Source organism: Delphinus delphis, chromosome 16 (assembly GCF_949987515.2).
Source record: "Delphinus delphis chromosome 16, mDelDel1.2, whole genome shotgun sequence".
NCBI lineage: Eukaryota > Metazoa > Chordata > Mammalia > Artiodactyla > Delphinidae > Delphinus > Delphinus delphis.
The window spans coordinates 37,406,249-37,422,909 of record NC_082698.1 but is presented as its reverse complement, the minus strand read 5'-3'; the positions used below and the strand labels follow the sequence as shown (position 1 = coordinate 37,422,909).

The following is a 16,661-nucleotide window of genomic DNA, read 5'->3' as shown; positions in this document are numbered from 1 at the left end:
AAAATCAATGCAACAAGAACATAAATAAAAATCAACATGCTTTCCCTAAACCAGAAGGATATAAATTCTTTCTAAATATAGTAATACCAAATAATTTATCCATTCTCAGTAAATTAGCCATAATAAATATTGAGACAGGTTTTTTAATCATATATTTGGAATTTGGTCCCAGAAAATATTGGAATAGTTGGATAGAATTCAAATACCTTTAGCATTCACAGTCTCAGACTGTCAAAACACCACTGGAATGGGGGGGTCTAATTGAATGAATTCTCTAGTAAACTAAAAGTTAGGCAGAGATTCTTTTTTCCTGATAATTCAAGATTCTGCATTGCTCAAGTATCATGATTATCATGAGCAATTCTCTAACAGTTCTGCTATAGGATAAAAGGTGTCAGAGATATAATTGAATATGGCCAGGCCCTAGGAAATACCATATAAGATGGTGTTTTGCATCACCTTTTTGATGTTGATTTGCTTATTTTTTAAAAGATAATGCAGGGAGGATTCTGGGCAGAAACAGCACAGAAGTAATTATGTTCTATAAAAATAAAACAAGTAGGGTAGCAAAATTAAAAGCCTGCAGACAACATCTCAAACAAAATGAAGTGACAAAGTATCACACACATCCTCGTATATGGCTGCTGAAACCGGGAGAGTGCTCTGCATAATCCAATTCATAGTGAGTGCAAAGCATCTGTGATTCATTAGATCTGAAGGTGATGGACCCGTCTGGGCCATATAAATTCTCAAAATTAACAAACCAAAGCTACCTAATAAGACAGAGTCTCACACTATAGAGAAAGTTCTGGGAGGAGAACCCATTGAACACACTGGAGCAAAAGGATAGAGGAAACAAAAGGGCCAGTCAAAAGTGGGATAGAGAGCAGAGGAGGCAGATCTCAGAAAGTATGAGGACATATTTTTGATCACACCTTTCAAAAGAAGGAGCTTCTCAAAATCTATTTTGCCTCACACCTCCCTTCTCAAAGTATAGGAAATCTCATTCACTGAAACTAAGCAGCAGAATAAAACCGTTCATACAACGTCATTATAAGACAAATGAGAAGAGGCAGAATAATTTCCCTACAGATGATACAAACAGGCCAGAGAGTTATATGATGGAAGTTCCAGAGGAAGAAAACCAGAGCAACGAATAGAACAAATACTAAACATAGTTTTTCTAAAAAAATATGATCAAAACTATATATTGAAAGAGTGCATCATGTCCCTGGAACAATCAACCAAGAACAGCCATTGCTGAGATATATTCTAGTAAAACTTTGGGACTTTAATCGTCTTAAAGCTAAAAGTTTCTTTAAAAAAATAAATCTTTTGAGTATCCAAACAAAAAGACCAAGTCAATTATAAAGAAAAGAAGCTCAGATTATTATCAGACTCTTTGATAGCAATATTTTATGCAGAAGACAATGGGGTATCACATTAAAACACTCAAAGGAAGAAAAATGTGAGCCACGGATTTTATAACCAGCCAAAATGATTTTCAAGTAAAAAGGCCATATACAAACTGTGATGAACATTTGAGAACTCAGAAAATATTAATTACCTACACTTGTACTGAGTAATGTCTAAGAGAAGAAGGTTTAGATAAGCAATTATTGAAGAGATATTGACACAAGTAATGATGAGCAGTCCACTAGTTAATGAATTGAATTTTCCTTAGAAATAATCTAGCCAATAGACTAAAATATCACATTTTTAAAAATCTCTAATGAATTAATGGATCTTGGCAATGATCATTAATAGTCGACAAGAGCTTACCTCCTGATAGAAGAATACGATATCACTTACTAAGTGATCTTCTCTAAATATGAATCTGAGTATGATCTGAATATGATCAACCTTCTCTATCTAACCATCAATTTATAGGAAATACTGGCTTCACATGAACATGTTAAGTAACACCATGGAGAAGCATTCAGCAAAATGCAGACTGTAGAAACTATAAAGGATAAACAACCCCTGGTTTCCTCAACAAAAAAAAGGCAAGGGAGAAAAAGAAAGGATTAAAAGGAACTTAAGAGACATATAAATCCATTGCTTATATTGCAATTGCAGTTATAGTGTAAACCCTTATTTTGATCTCGATCAAACACACAAACTGTTATGCATACACAGATATGAAAATTAGGGAAATATGAACATTGACTAGCTATTTGATAATATTAACTAATTATTGACAGGATAGTTGATATTTAGAAATTATTGTTAATATTTGTGGGTGTATTTAACTATTGTGTTTATGGCTTTAAAGAAATTCACACTGAAATACAGATAAAACAACAAGATGCCTGAGATTTCCATAAAATATGGGGACCTAGATAAACAGGTGTGACCATGTACTAATGATTGCTGAATCTGGATTCACTATTCTACACTCTATACATTTATATACATTTGCAGATTTATATCATAAAAATTTAAAAATAAAAGTTCAGTGGGGAGAACCTATTTTGATTAATTGAAGAGTGCTTGTAGTTTTTTTTTTTTTCTGGCTAACTGAAACACATAAAGTCTTCCAGTATAACATAGGATAGAATTCTAGTTTGTAATGTCTATACTATTCATTAGTAACATTGTGCAATTTACAATAAAAGCAATTTTCTATTAAATTCCTTCAAATTTACAATTTCCACACCTTTCTCATTTGGCAATCTTACTTGGAAACTTTGTTAGTGTAACATAAGGCAGGTTTAAAGGCTTCAGTGAGTTGTAGAAAGGGCATGCAACCGAGAATCGTGTGACCTTGGTTTCTACCCTGCCTCTGCCCCTGGGAATCTCTGTGACCTGGCACAAACTGTTTAATCATTCTAAGTCTTAGTTTCATCATCTGTATAATGAAGGAGTTGGACTTAACCTTTTCTGCAGTTCAGACCTCTGCTATCTCTATTTTTCTTTTTTGGACATTTTATTCTGAAAAACTATGAAAGGATTTTCCTAAAAACAGATAGGAAGGAGTTTAAAACTATTTTCTAAACCCTTAAGTCATGGGCCAAATAATATTCAAAATGGAACAGTAATTTACCCAGAGAAGGAAGCATAATTTTGAATTAGAGAAAGGGGAAAATTCAACTCAAGTTTAAAGAGAAAGATCTGAAGATCATAACAAATCCTGATCTTATCAGGAAGAAGCAAACTGGTGCTACAATGGAAAACTCAAGCTTGATAACACAAGGTACATAAGTAACGTAGTAAAGAGAAACCATGAGGTAACCTGGACACTTAACTCAGCATCGCCCCAATTCCATCTAGTTTATTCTTGGGTAATTTTAGTAAAATCCAGTATACTTGGGATTATCCAAAACACAAACATACAAGCATTGAAAGGGTTACGAAATAGGCAAAGCTAAGGGAACTAGGATCAGTTGGCCCAGGGAAAAGAATGCTGGAGTAGAGGGAAGCTATAATAACAACCTTCAAAAAGGCAAAGAAATATTATCCAGATGAAGATAAGGAGCTGTTTTAGTCAGCTGGGCAGAGTCAGGGCTTATATTACAGAAGAAAGAATTATAGTTAGGTTTAGGAAAAAGTTCCTGGCACCTGGGAAATTGGAAATGTTTCTTCTCTGGAGATCTTTAAGCACCGGGAAGGCGACTGACTACCTTGAGATGATTTTAGTGTAGGCTTCTTGAAGTTGTGAGGATAACTAAATGATGCATGTCTAGTGATTTACTTCCAAATCTCATAGATGTGGGTGAAAATAATTGCTTTGGTGTGGACTGCAGATACAAATCTGGCAGACATAGATCAGGCCTCATTTCCTTCTCTGATTCTTTCAATTTCCTGCTCCCTTGAACTATCATAATTGTCAACATCAAAAAGTTCTTGTTTAGCTCTAGGTGCACGTGGAATATGCCAGCCCACTGCCAATAAAAGAACATAATCTCCATCCTCTTGAGTATCTAGTTCCTCTCCCCAAGAAAAAATGCAACGTAGTCATAGGGATGTAATGTACAGCACAGCACAGAGCATATAGTCAATAATATTATATTAACTTTGTATGGGGTATAATCTATGAAAATATCAAATCATTATGTTGTACATGTGAAAAAAAACTTTTGTTATAAAAATGCAACACAGAAAGGCTGGCTTATGGTTTTCATTGCTGATTTAGTTTGATTTGTGATTCTTTTTTCTACAGTTACACTCTCTTAGGTTCCTTTATGGCTGAGAGGGTAAGAAAAAGAGAGATGACTGTGTTATATATGACTGATGTGTTAGGAGAGAACAAATACTACTAGTGCAGAGGAGGAGAGGGGCATGAGAATTAAGATAATAGGTGATTGGACTTCCCTGGTGGTACAGTGGTTGAGGGTCCGCCTGCCGATGCAGGGGACATGGGTTCGTGCCCCGGTCCGGGAGGATCCCACATGCCGCGGAGCGGCTGGGCCTGTGAGCCATGGCCGCTGAGGCTGCACGTCCGGAGCCTGTGCTCCGCAACGGGAGTAGCCACAACAGTGAGAGGCCCGCGTACCGCAAAAAAAAAAAAAAGATAATAGGTGACATCATCATAAGAGGAAAATGGAGGGAAAATAGCAGGAGTTAGTGTAAATAAATGAAGAAAGGCCAACTTTAGCTTCTTTAGTAGGTCAACAAATATTTATTAAGTGCTAGGAACAAAATGCAAATGCACGGTTCTAGTCTTCATGGTGCCTACCACTGCCCTGCTACAGCTGCTGGCCTAACCAAGGGGATCGTAATTACTGGGGCTAAAAAGGACAGCCATGCCCCTGCTTTGAAAGTCATTTTTAGAGCACTCTGATTTCAGTTTTAGTATTTGACTCTGTAATACAGGGAAATCTGGTTTTTTGTGGGCAAAACATGAATGACATTCGTGACCTGACTTGCAGACTTGGTTAACACACAGCATAAAATGCTTCCATCTAAGGAGATAGCTATTAGTATGAACTTTGGCTCTTCTGTCCTCTCTACTGCTTTGCTGAATTTTTTTCATACTTGCCTTTACCTCTGCCCCCTACTTCCAGTGCTAGCTCAAAAAAGATGAAAGAAGAGGCCAGCTGTTAAAGAGATGTACACATATCACATAAATGCAATTGTTTAATGTGTTTAAACTATACCTTCAGCACCTCAGGTAAGGGTGTCTGGAAAGTGGCCAAAATACATCTTAAAAAGATAATCGTGGTGACTTACAAGGAAAAGAGTTGTTCACTTAGATGTGAAAGTTTTTCTTTTCCATTTCTTTTTTCTTTAATCTGTAAGCATTATGCAGTGAGATGAAACTTCTCCCTTTCCACATTTTAGATACTGAATAATACTGAATTTTCAATTTGGTGTTTTACATAATGTAAATTTTTTATTTGGAAAATTCTTTTTGGCTTATTGTTCAATAGTTACTTTTATAACTTTCCTTGTTCCAAAAAGGATTTGAGTTGGCTTATTGGTAAATTATTTCTTTATGAAAAGTGCGATTTGTTTTAATTGTGTGTGTGTGTGTGTGTGTGCACGCATGTATATGTGTGTTTTGATAATGCATTGAGGAGAAAAAACCATAGTGGAGACCCATTTCTGAAAATACAATTTAAATAAATAAAATTCAATTTACAAAAATGTTACTTTACACCAAATTGTTCAACGGTTCAAGAAATTATCTACTATGTAAAATTATTTACACATATGGTATGGATAAAAACAAGAATCTATACACAAGGTCATTTAGTCATTTGTTGAATGTTCACTGATACCACCATTTCCAATCAGAGGGATCAGGAATGACTTCTCAGTTTCAGGTATTGTTTGTGAACATTTTCAGAGTAATGCGATTAGGAAGTAATTTAATTAGCCTTATTTTCCATTTGGGATCCAAAATCAGGAAAAAGAACATGTGCAAGAACACGCATCTCAAGGCATTTGAAATGCATTTCTCCACCCTGTACCATAAGAACAAAGTTCATGTACCAATATTAGCTGAATCACAATTCCTTTCTTACTTCTGCAAGAGCCATCACATATATGAATCATTAATTTCAGTTTCAAATGATTTAAATAGAGCCCAGAAAGATTTTATGAGTCATTAGAGCCTCTGACTTAGTGATTTTGTATCTCACTCTCCACTTTCTTATAAGAAATCAATTCTAGACTGCAGGCCATCTCCCCTATATCTGACAATGAATGTCACTTATGATATTCAAATGATTAAGTAAAGCAACAGAGTCAAATTAATCACTTACTATGCATATAAAATGCCCTTTACTTTAAGCTTCCAAACTGAAGGAACTCTGTCAGTTAGTTGTTTGAAAAATTGCTGGTGGAGTTGAAATTCATTTTTGATAACTGACAGCTTTTTGTTTTCAGAACTTTTTAGCTTTCGTTTTTTAAGAGAAATTACCTGGAAGTCTGTCAGCGCAGTAGCTCTGGGTTCTACACTCTAAAGAGCAGGCTTCACTTATTGATATTTGTCTTAATATCTACTGCCATATCAAAGGTCAGCAAACTTTTTCTGTAAAGGGACAGATCGTAAATATTTCAGACTTTGTGTGCCATACAGACTCTGTTGCAAGGACTCAACTTTGACATTCTAGCATGAAAGCAGTCACAGACAATACATAAATGAATGAGTGTGTCTGTGTTCCAATACGACTTTATTTGCAGAAGCAGGAGCCTGGCTGGATTTGGCCCATAAGCTGTAGTTTGCCAACTTTTGGTCTATATAATGGCAATATTCATGAAACAGTGGAGAATACAGGAAAGGTTCTATGCCAAATTTAAGGGCATAGGAGTAAAAATTCAAAGACTTTTTTCTCTTAAAATTTCTTTTTCCAGTTTTATTGAGATATAATTGGTATATAACATTGTATTAGTTTTAGGTGTACAACGCAGTGATTTGATATATGTATAAATTATGAGATGATTACCACAATAAGTTTAGTTAGTACTGGTTATGTTACATAGTTATAATTTTTTTTCTTATGATAACTTTTAAAATGTACTCTCTTAGCTTCTTTCAAATATACAATAAAGTATGTCAACTACAGTCACCATGCTGTACATTCCATCCCCAGGACTTAGGTATAACTAGAAATCTGTACCTTTTGATCACCTTCACTCATTTCACCCACACCCCACCATCCACCCTAGCAACCACTAATCTGTTCTCTGTATGTATGAGTTCAGGATTTTTAGATTCCACATATAAGTGCTCCCAATAATTTATGTATGAACATTTAATCATTGTTCCATGTTCTAGAACTTATATATACCCCTATTCGTTCCTTGCTTTTGAAAAGGTAGAATTTGTTTCCTCACTGGACCATGGGGAAAATATATGTTGCACGTGTGTTTGTTGTTAGGTGGACTCTAATTCTGTTTCACACCACCTTCATCATTGATTTTGCAATTCTGCCTACTTACTTCTGGTTGATGCATTTTCACATACATACTTCATACTGGCTCAAAGTCCATGCTTTGTTTTCTTTCCTTTTTTTCACTTCCATTCCTGCCAAAACACTGAAACTCATTGTTTACGTAATTAGGTCAACAAACATGTATTGATCATTCTAGGTGCCAGGCCCTATGAAAAAAATGGGACACAGATACAGTCCCTCATGGAGTGCATACTCAGTTAGGAAGACAAATAAGCAAAATTAATAGGTAAAACACAATGTATGAATTAGATCATACTGAAGCACGTCAGAGGGAGAACTAACTATCTGCTTTAGGAAAAATTTTAAAAGATGTAATGATGAGCTGAATTTGAAGAACACACAGAAGTTATCCAGGCAGAAAAGGAGGGAAGAGTCTTTCCAAGTAGAGCAAAAGTCATGTGCAAAGGCATAGAGGTGTGTGAGCATACAGAGTGCTCTGGAAACTACAGGTAGTTCAACATGGCCAAAATGAAGGGTGTGGGAGGCTGTTACGGTTAATGATGCTGGAGAGATGAACCTGGGTCACACCATGCTTAGGAGTCTGGACTTTGTTCCACTGAAGAATTTTAAGAAGGAATGTGGTATGATCAGATTTGCATTTCAGAAAGTCTGCAAGTGAGAAATAAAATGGAATCAATGAGAGATGTAAGACAGGGGAACTGTTGAGAGGCCATTCAAATATTTCAGGGAGGAGATGAGAAGGACCTGAAGTAAGATAGTAGTAGTGCAGCTGGAGGGAAGGGGAACGAAAATAGAACTCTTATGTTGATCTTATTATTCTAGTATGTACCAGGCTGATGCTTTACCTTCATGAAATCCTTACAACAATAAAATAAGGAGGATGTTGAATGAAACTACAAGCACCTCATTTTACAGACGAAGAAACTAACTTGGTTAAATAATTTGCTCAGGTTTACAAGACGACAAACATGAGATTTGCACTCCTATCTCTGTGGCTCCAAGCTCACTTTATAAAGTTTTAGGAAATACTACACCATTGATAAGAAGACCAGGGAAGGTGGGAGTTTTGACAAATAGAATGATCAATAATATCAAATGCCTCAACAGAAATTAAAAGAAGAAAGACCTGAACAACATCCAAAGGATTAGAGAGTCACGGATGACCCTAGAGAAGGGTAGTTTCCTTGAAGCAAGGAGGCTTGAGATCAGATGGCACAGGGAAGAGAGATGAATGAGGGGTGAGGTGGTATGGGAAGAACCACTCTCTCAAGACACTTAGCAATAATGAAAATAATCCTAAATATTCTATAGCTTCCCAGTTACTCTCTGTAGATTATACCTCAAACTGCTGAACTACTTGACATATAAAAATCTTTACCCATGCTTAGAAAGGTATCTGTTAAACAGTGGGTGCTCTCTAAGTGTCTGTGGAATGAATAAACTTTCTTCTTTACAACTGATTCTGAAGAAAAACTAGAAATATTTAAAGTCTATGTTTTGGGTTGCATGTATCTTTTTGAATTATGGTCTTCTCCAGGTATATGCCCAGCACTATTCATTGCAGCGCTATTTACAATAGCCAGGACGTGAAAGCAAGCTAAGTGTCCATCAACAGAGGAATGGATAAAGAAGATATGGTATGTATATACAATGGAATATTACTCAGCCATAAAAAGGAATGAAAAGTGCCATCTGCAGAGATGTAGATAGACCTAGAGACTGTCATACAGAGTGAAGTAGGTCAGAAAGAGAAAATCAAATATTGTATAATGTCGCTTATATGTGGAATCTAGAAAAATGGTACAGATGAACTTATTTGCAAAGTAGAAATACAGACACAGCTGTAGAGAATAAAGTTATGGATACCAAGGTGGGGAAGGGGGGTTGGATGAACTGGAAGATTGGGGTTGACATATATACACTGCTATATATAAAATAGATAACTAATGAGAACCTACTGTATAGCACAGGGAACTTTACTCAATGCTCTGTGGTGACCTAAATGGGAAGGAAATCCAAAAAAGAGGGGATATATGTATATGTATAACTGATTCACTTTGCTATACAGCAAAAACGAATACAGCATTGTAAAGCAACTATACTCCAATAAAGTTAATTTAAAAAGTAAAATGAACTCTATATTTTGGACACAGATCTGTTGATGATGTCCAGCCCCAGAGAAGAATATTCATTCACTATGGTGTTTGAGGAATCTCTTTGGTTCCTTTAAAGGGGGGAGAAAATTTCAACTCCTGTTATTAAGAAGAAAATATAAAGCCAGATCCTTCACCTGAGGTCACCACGGTGGAGGTTGAAGACAAAGCTCGCCTGGTTCCCATTCAAATGCTTCCAGTTACAATGCTCCCAAATCCTTCTGCTCTGGCAATAAGTGTCTTTTTCTTTCCTTGATCTTCTTCTTCTGCTCCACTCCCCTTCACTAATCTACATATTATGTTACAGTTCTGGTAATAGCTTTTGCTGACCTGCAGTTTTTTCCTCACATACAAACTATATCTCCATTCCCAACATTGCCTGACATTCACTCACTCATTCATTCTACAAATACTAAGTGTCTGTGTACCAACATTGCTTTTGGCACTGTGAAAACAGCAGTGAATGGCAGTGTGTTCCCTTCCCTCACTTTAAAATGAGCCCACGTTTAAGGGTTTCCACCTACTTGGTGTTATACTGACTTGATCTTACATCAACCTGATCTCACACCATCTCTGCTTTGTATTTATGGTCTTCTTCCAAGTAGCTGACCAAATGTTCACTGCTCTATTTGGAGCTTGGCCCAAACTCTTAAGCATCACTGAGGTGAAATGGTGGGGGGCATATTTTCCATTTAACCTTAAGGGCCTCTTCCTTCCTCTTTCAGATAGCTCCTTTCGGTGCTTCAGTGGTTTTTTTGGTTGGCAAATCAGACTCTTTTGCTTTGTCTCCAATTCTCATGTTCAGATATGTTTCAGACAATTTATCTGGTCAGATCTGACCCATTCTATTTTCTATTCCTTTTGCAGACAGTTACAAAGTTTTCCCATGCCAATATCCTCTACTCATAATTTGAGTTTAATAGGTCAGCAACTGAGAATTCTGACCTTATTTTGATCTTCTCATTTTATATTTCATAGCAAAGCAAAACAGTCTCCACAGTCACATCTATACCAAAATTAAAGATATAGAAAATACTTTCTATCTACAGAAATTAATACAAATAACATGTCATTTTCTTATTTAGGCTGATTCTATGTACACACACCTTCCACTTTAAAGAAACTGTAAGGAGTTTAGTTCTGTTAGTTTATTTTTTGATGTCTGGTTACCATGAAGCAAGTATTCTGAATCCATTTGGAAAGATACACAGAAGGCTTACAGTTGGGTCTTCTGTTAATCTAAGTTTGTCTTGAGAGACTGTATCATTACTACTCCAGGAGTGTAACAAAAAGCTTTCCATGAGCATCAGAAAAAAGGTGGTCAAAAACTCTTAGAGCTGAAGGGACATTACCCAAATTCCCTAATTATCTCTTCCCCCCCAGTAACCATAAGTTCATTCTCTAAGTCTGTGAGGGTGTTTCTGTTTTATAAGTTAATTTGTACCATTTCTTTTTAGATTCCACTTATAAGCGATATCATATGATATTTCTCTTTGTCTGACTTTACACACTGCTATATTTAGAATGGACAACCAACAAGGACCTACTGTATAGTACAGGGAACTCTGCTTAATATTATGTAACAACCTAAATGGGAAAAGAATTTTAAAAAGAATAGATACATGTATATGTATAACTGAATCACTTTTCTGTATACCTGAAACTGTCATAACACTGTTAATCAACTATACTCCAATATAAAATAAAAAGTTTAAAAAAAGAGATAAGGAAATTCAAATTGCATAATTTTACATATGAGGAAACTGAAGCTGGAAATGATGAGGTTGGTATTTAAAGACTAGTTCAGGGCACAGTTTCCACTTCTTTTCTTTGCTCTACAACTGCTTACTTCATGGGATCTTAAAATGCTATATCTACATGTGTGTGCGTGTACATACCCCTCATCAGATTCTTGAAGAAGATTAAGGTTACTATTTGAGACTTGATTTTAGAGGTGCAGCATTGACTATGATGGCTTCTTCTGTGAAATCCTGAAATATATGTGTGCATTTTGCTTACTGTATGAACAGGAAAATTAAAAAAGCAGAAAGGCTCTTTTGAAGTTTTAGTCAAATGCAGTCACTAGCAACTTTTTGGACCTTGTTAACTCTTATTTTAATGACATATAGGGTGGGGGTTAGGAGTTGTAAGTATTGAAAAGACTCCCTTGCTCAGAAATGACCCCTCCAATCAACCTACCCATTAGGAATTCGTTTAGTTAACCAAACTTATCTTTTAAATTGATTGTGATTAGCTCACCAGATTGCTTCTGTGCCTGTTAGATCTAGTGCAATGAATACATTGAAGTTTGATTTTGGGCAGGGAGGAATGCTTTTGAGAAGGGCAGGCAGAAAATCAGGCTGTGGGTGGCTAGAACTCTGGGAGAAATGGATAGAAAGGAGACTGCAAAAGTACCCCAAATCTCTAGTTTTCGAGGCTGCCTCCGACCAAAGTACCAGATGGAAAGCACACAGATAGTAGAAAGTATGTGTGAGCAGTTACTCAGATCATGCTCCGGGCATGGTTAAAAAGGTCCTACTTTCCATGGTGTTGGAAAGGCAACAGAAGATCAGGGTGAAAGTTCAAGAGCATATGGGCAAATGAACCCATAATAGATGGTTTTATGAGATGGTAAAATATTTATTTCTCTTTGCCTGTTAATGATGTCAGCTCTCACCTCTCTCCAAATAAATAATCCCGGCTGGAAATAACTAGAGCTCATTATGAAGCACAGAAAGGGTATATGGCATTTGAAAGCACTGGAATTCAAGAGTGCATAGGTTGTGTTTATGTTCAAAAGATAGATTTTGACTGGATTGTCTGGATTGATGGTATATCCAAAATCTCAACCATGCCATTTATTAGATTGAGTTGATTTGTACTTTTTTGAATGGCCTTTCCCCCCAATTTCATCAATAAGGTGACTACAGTGTCACTGGTTTCTGTGCCTATAGAAATACTTAAAGAATAAAAGTTGACTTCATATACATTTGTTGGTTATATGATTGAGCTAGTTACTTGGTCTTTCTAAGCTTCAGTTTTACTATCTGTAAAATGAGAATAATAGTAGTCCTGTCTCACTGAGTTGCTGTAATTTCGTTAGGATTAAATGAGATGCGCACATACAAACCTTAGAATAGAATCTGGCACATAGTAAGCACTCAGTTAGTGTTAGCCCATTACACTCTATAAAGGTCATCTGTTCTTGTTCCCAGACAAGAATGTACGTGAATTGGCTAATCTGAAAATCAAGAACAGGTGGAAGAGAAGGACATACTAATAAGGTTTCAACGGCAACAGTTCTAGTCCTCAAAGTTTCCCCATCCTGTGGCTGACCTGACTTCTGCACTCTTCTGTAAATCTAACCTGTGGGGCTCCTCCTGCCTTCCTCTCCTTGGACCTTCAGTGTTCGGACCATGGTTAGCATGACAAAGCCTATTTCTGCCCTTCCATAACCCTGACCTTGATTTTTGTTTCTGTATTTGCATCAGAGCAACTCTATCTTATAAGTTGAGGCACATTAAAAACTCCCACTCTCTTTTCCTTAGAGAAAATGCTGCAGTGAATTCTAAGTAGGTGAAGGTTTCAAAATTATTCAGTTGCCACCTGATAACCTGACCTCATTTTTTCTCTTTGCTCTTAGAAGAGAAACATGAGAATTATGTTAAATTGGCAAGGTCTATTAAATTTTTTTTGATAACTTTTTTTTAACTTTATTTCTACCTGTATTCTTCAAATGTTTTACAACAAGCCTGTGCCGTTTTTTGTAATGTAAGAAAACCTTCACTGGCAAATATAATCATATTACTCTTCTGCTTAAATTTGATATGTCCTATGTCTCCTAGCTCCCACCTTGTTGAAAACTGGATAAAAAAACAATGGGGCGATTTGACAAATATTCTTATGTCTCTTTATGGCAGCAGAGTTGCTGAATGACCGACTGAATTCTTGGGAACCCAGGAAGTGGTGTATTGAAGCCCCAAGATTATCTTATCCCTGTTAACATCTGGGGCTTAATTGAGGGCAAAGATCATATCTTAAAGAATTTTATGTTTATTGTTTATAAACCAGATTCTCATCCTATATAGCTCTATGAGAATTTCCGCAAGGGAGGTTTCTGAATTCTTTCACATATTTCCCTGTGGGAATTCTCACGGAATTATATAGGACGAGAATCTGGCCTTCCTAGGCTTTATGATATGTTTGGAGAGGGGAGTGGGAGCTCAGCTAGGTTATTTTTATTTTCTGCTGAATTCTTCTGGGGGAAGTTGTACTTTTTGAATCACGATTGTATGTGTTTTAAAATTTCCAAAGACTTTTAAACAGCAGGGTCTAAAGAATGCAGTATTGTTTAACAGCTTAAAACTTGGATTTGTACATGTGGTTTGAGAAGATATTTCCCAAACCTTTTAAATTGGTGTTTCTTCTTATATGCTTTCTATAAGTAGAAAATCTTGGTATAATATACCATATTTAACTTGGAATTTAGATTTAAAAGCCTTTGATTATTGAAGTAGTTATTTTTTTCACTGACAAGAGTCCACATTTATGGTGAATTATTAGTAGTAAAACTTTACATTAGAACAGCTGTAAATAGTCGACTCTGTTAATATGACAGCAAATTAACAAATAGTGTAACAGCGTGAAACATAATACAGCATGTTTCCCAAAAAGGTCAAAGTGCTAACAGTACTGAATAAAACGATCCTCTTGTTTCTCGAGATGACTTGAAGGCCAGCTCCTGAAATATGAATTGTAGCCCTTTAAATGTCTACATTATTATGGCAATGCTGAGGACTTCAGCCATAATTTCAATATCTCCCCTGGAGAACAGGAACAAAGAAAGTGCATTAAAAATGTTCTTCATTTTCACTTCATGAAATTTCAAGCTTAGGACCTCAGCAAATCATTTTCTCTGGAATCTTTATGATTTTTGGCTTTTTGTTGCCCACATAACTTTATGTACTGTAGACAAATTCTTTTTAAGATGCAGATATGAATCCAGTTTTATATTCATGTGTTGTATAATTACTCACTTTCCCTTTTAGAGTTAGTGATCTGAAGTGGATATCCATGGACTTTTAAAATACATGAAAATATCCTTAAAAAATGAAGCTAAGTTTCCTCAATCAACTAGTAAATTCAGAATGGAAACAATGAGGTTTTTTTTTTAATTCCTTGCTGGAGATGCAGAAATAGGTAGCCACCTTTTTGTCTTGATGAAGCTAATGATTCATCAGAATTTCCTTTATTTCATGCCTATATGTGCTAGATGCTTTCACATGTTATTTCATTTTCTTCTTGCAACAACCGTGGTAGGTAGGCATAATTAATCCTGCTTTACAGTTGAGGACATAAAGGTTCAGAGGTAAAAGGACTTTTCCCAGGTCACTCAACTGGTGTGTGGCATGTTTGAGAACTGAATCCAACTCTAACACTGAGCTCTGCTCACTATAACACTGCACAAAGCTTAGAGTATATTAGGGCTTCCCTGGTGGTCCAGCAGTTAAGACCCTGTGCTTCCACTGCAGGGGGCATGGGTTCGATCCCTGGTTGAGGAAGTTCCACATGATGCATGGGGCAGCCAAATAAAAAACTAGGTAGTTATTTTGGGGGGTATTTAGAAAGCATGCATTGTTAGTCCACCATATTGTGCCATGTCTGTGCACACTTATTTCATTAAGACATTATTGAAAATAGCAGTATGTCCTCAACTTTGGCCATCTAAAATGATGGTATTTGTTTCACCAAAGGCTTACAAAATCTGTCTTAAGGAATATCCTGAATGAATGGCTAAAAAGGCTCTCATTCAAGGTAAGAATCAAACGTACACTCTCCATATTCTGTTTCCATTAGCAGGATTCTCATGGAATTGCACAAGCAGTTCAAGTGACCAGGATATTAAGTTGGTTAAAAATCTCCATCTACTAGTTCTTTTTTTTTTTTAATCTTTGCACAAACTATTTTCAATCTTGAAAATAAGCTAATGCAGTGATTCCCTACAGCCATTACTGTGACTTTTAAAGAGAAGATGTTCCTGAGTTGTCTGTCATGGCTTTTCTGGTAGCTGTTGCAAAGGGAGCCCCTTCAATTGCGCCACAATGTCACTCCAAAGTGCAGAGATATCTGGGGTGGGTACAGTGACAAGAGCCATGGTGAAGCCCAGTGTCCTATGGTTGTTATTAGGGTTTCATCCTGTAAGTGGTTTTAGTCCGAGTTCTGGATTTAGAACCCTCCTTGCACTGTACCTCTTTCTTTGGAGATTTTGAGGCTCTTTCTATTGACCTGATTTCTTCTTCTTCTTTTTCTTCTTCTTCTCCTTCAGACTCCTTCTTTTTATACTTCATCAATATTTCCTCTAGCTCTTTCTCCAGTTCTTTATTTCTTATTAAGCGTATAATGAAGTTTTTCGTACACATCATCAAACTTCTCCTCTGCTTGTCTGGCTCTGGTTTCAACCTCTATTAACTTCTCCTGCGTGCATTCAATTATACCCACTGCATCAAGATACTTTGGGGCAATGTACCTTCATTAGCTGATTCTCTCCGAGAAGACAATACATCTGTTCCAGATAGAGGTTGGGAATGGACATTTTCATATACTCCAATGACTTGAATGAATTTTTCCTTCTCTGTAGATGTTGAAGGTTTCTCTTCTGCTTTCTCTTCTTCCTTTTCCTTCTCAAGTTTCTTGTTCTCCCTATTTTCTTCTTCATCCTCTTTAAGAAGCTTGTCTGCTTCAGGCTCAGTTAATTCTTTTACAGTGTCAATTCAGTGGACAAGAAAATGCTGTGGCTACTTAGAGTCACAGAGTAGGAGCACTTAATCCAGATCTGGTACTGGGTGGGGGTGAAAGAGAAGGTTAATCAGGAAGGTTTCCTGGAGGACATAATGTCTGAGTTTCTTCACCATCTACTAGTTCTTGCTGAGCACTCTCAGGTGTATGCATATACACCAAAGCATAAACTACACATTGGGTTTATGTTCCCGGGCTAAGGAGTCTTTACAAATGTAATGGAGAACTTTAGGAGTGACGCACTGAGGCAGATAATCTATGAGACCCAGAGAAGGAGCCTTTATGGAAAGGTCTGTGTTCTTAAGCACATGGACGTCCCCTTAAAACAAATTTTCTTTTATTTTTATTT

The 16,661-nt window shown here is 36.5% G+C and overlaps 1 protein-coding gene and 1 long non-coding RNA gene across 2 annotated transcripts in view; one reads left to right on the top strand and one right to left on the bottom strand.

Annotated features, from left to right (window-relative positions):
- Positions 1 to 8,981, top strand: part of LOC132439830 (uncharacterized) — a 223,483-nt gene extending 214,502 nt beyond the window's left edge. Inside the window, exon 4 of the long non-coding RNA XR_009522436.1 lies at positions 8,902 to 8,981. This is a non-coding gene — a long non-coding RNA (uncharacterized lncRNA). The remainder of the gene's footprint in view (positions 1 to 8,901) is intronic.
- RNLS (renalase, FAD dependent amine oxidase) overlaps positions 1 to 16,661 on the bottom strand; it is a 273,286-nt gene that overhangs the window by 88,849 nt on the left and 167,776 nt on the right. The gene's annotated exons all lie outside the window — the stretch shown is intronic.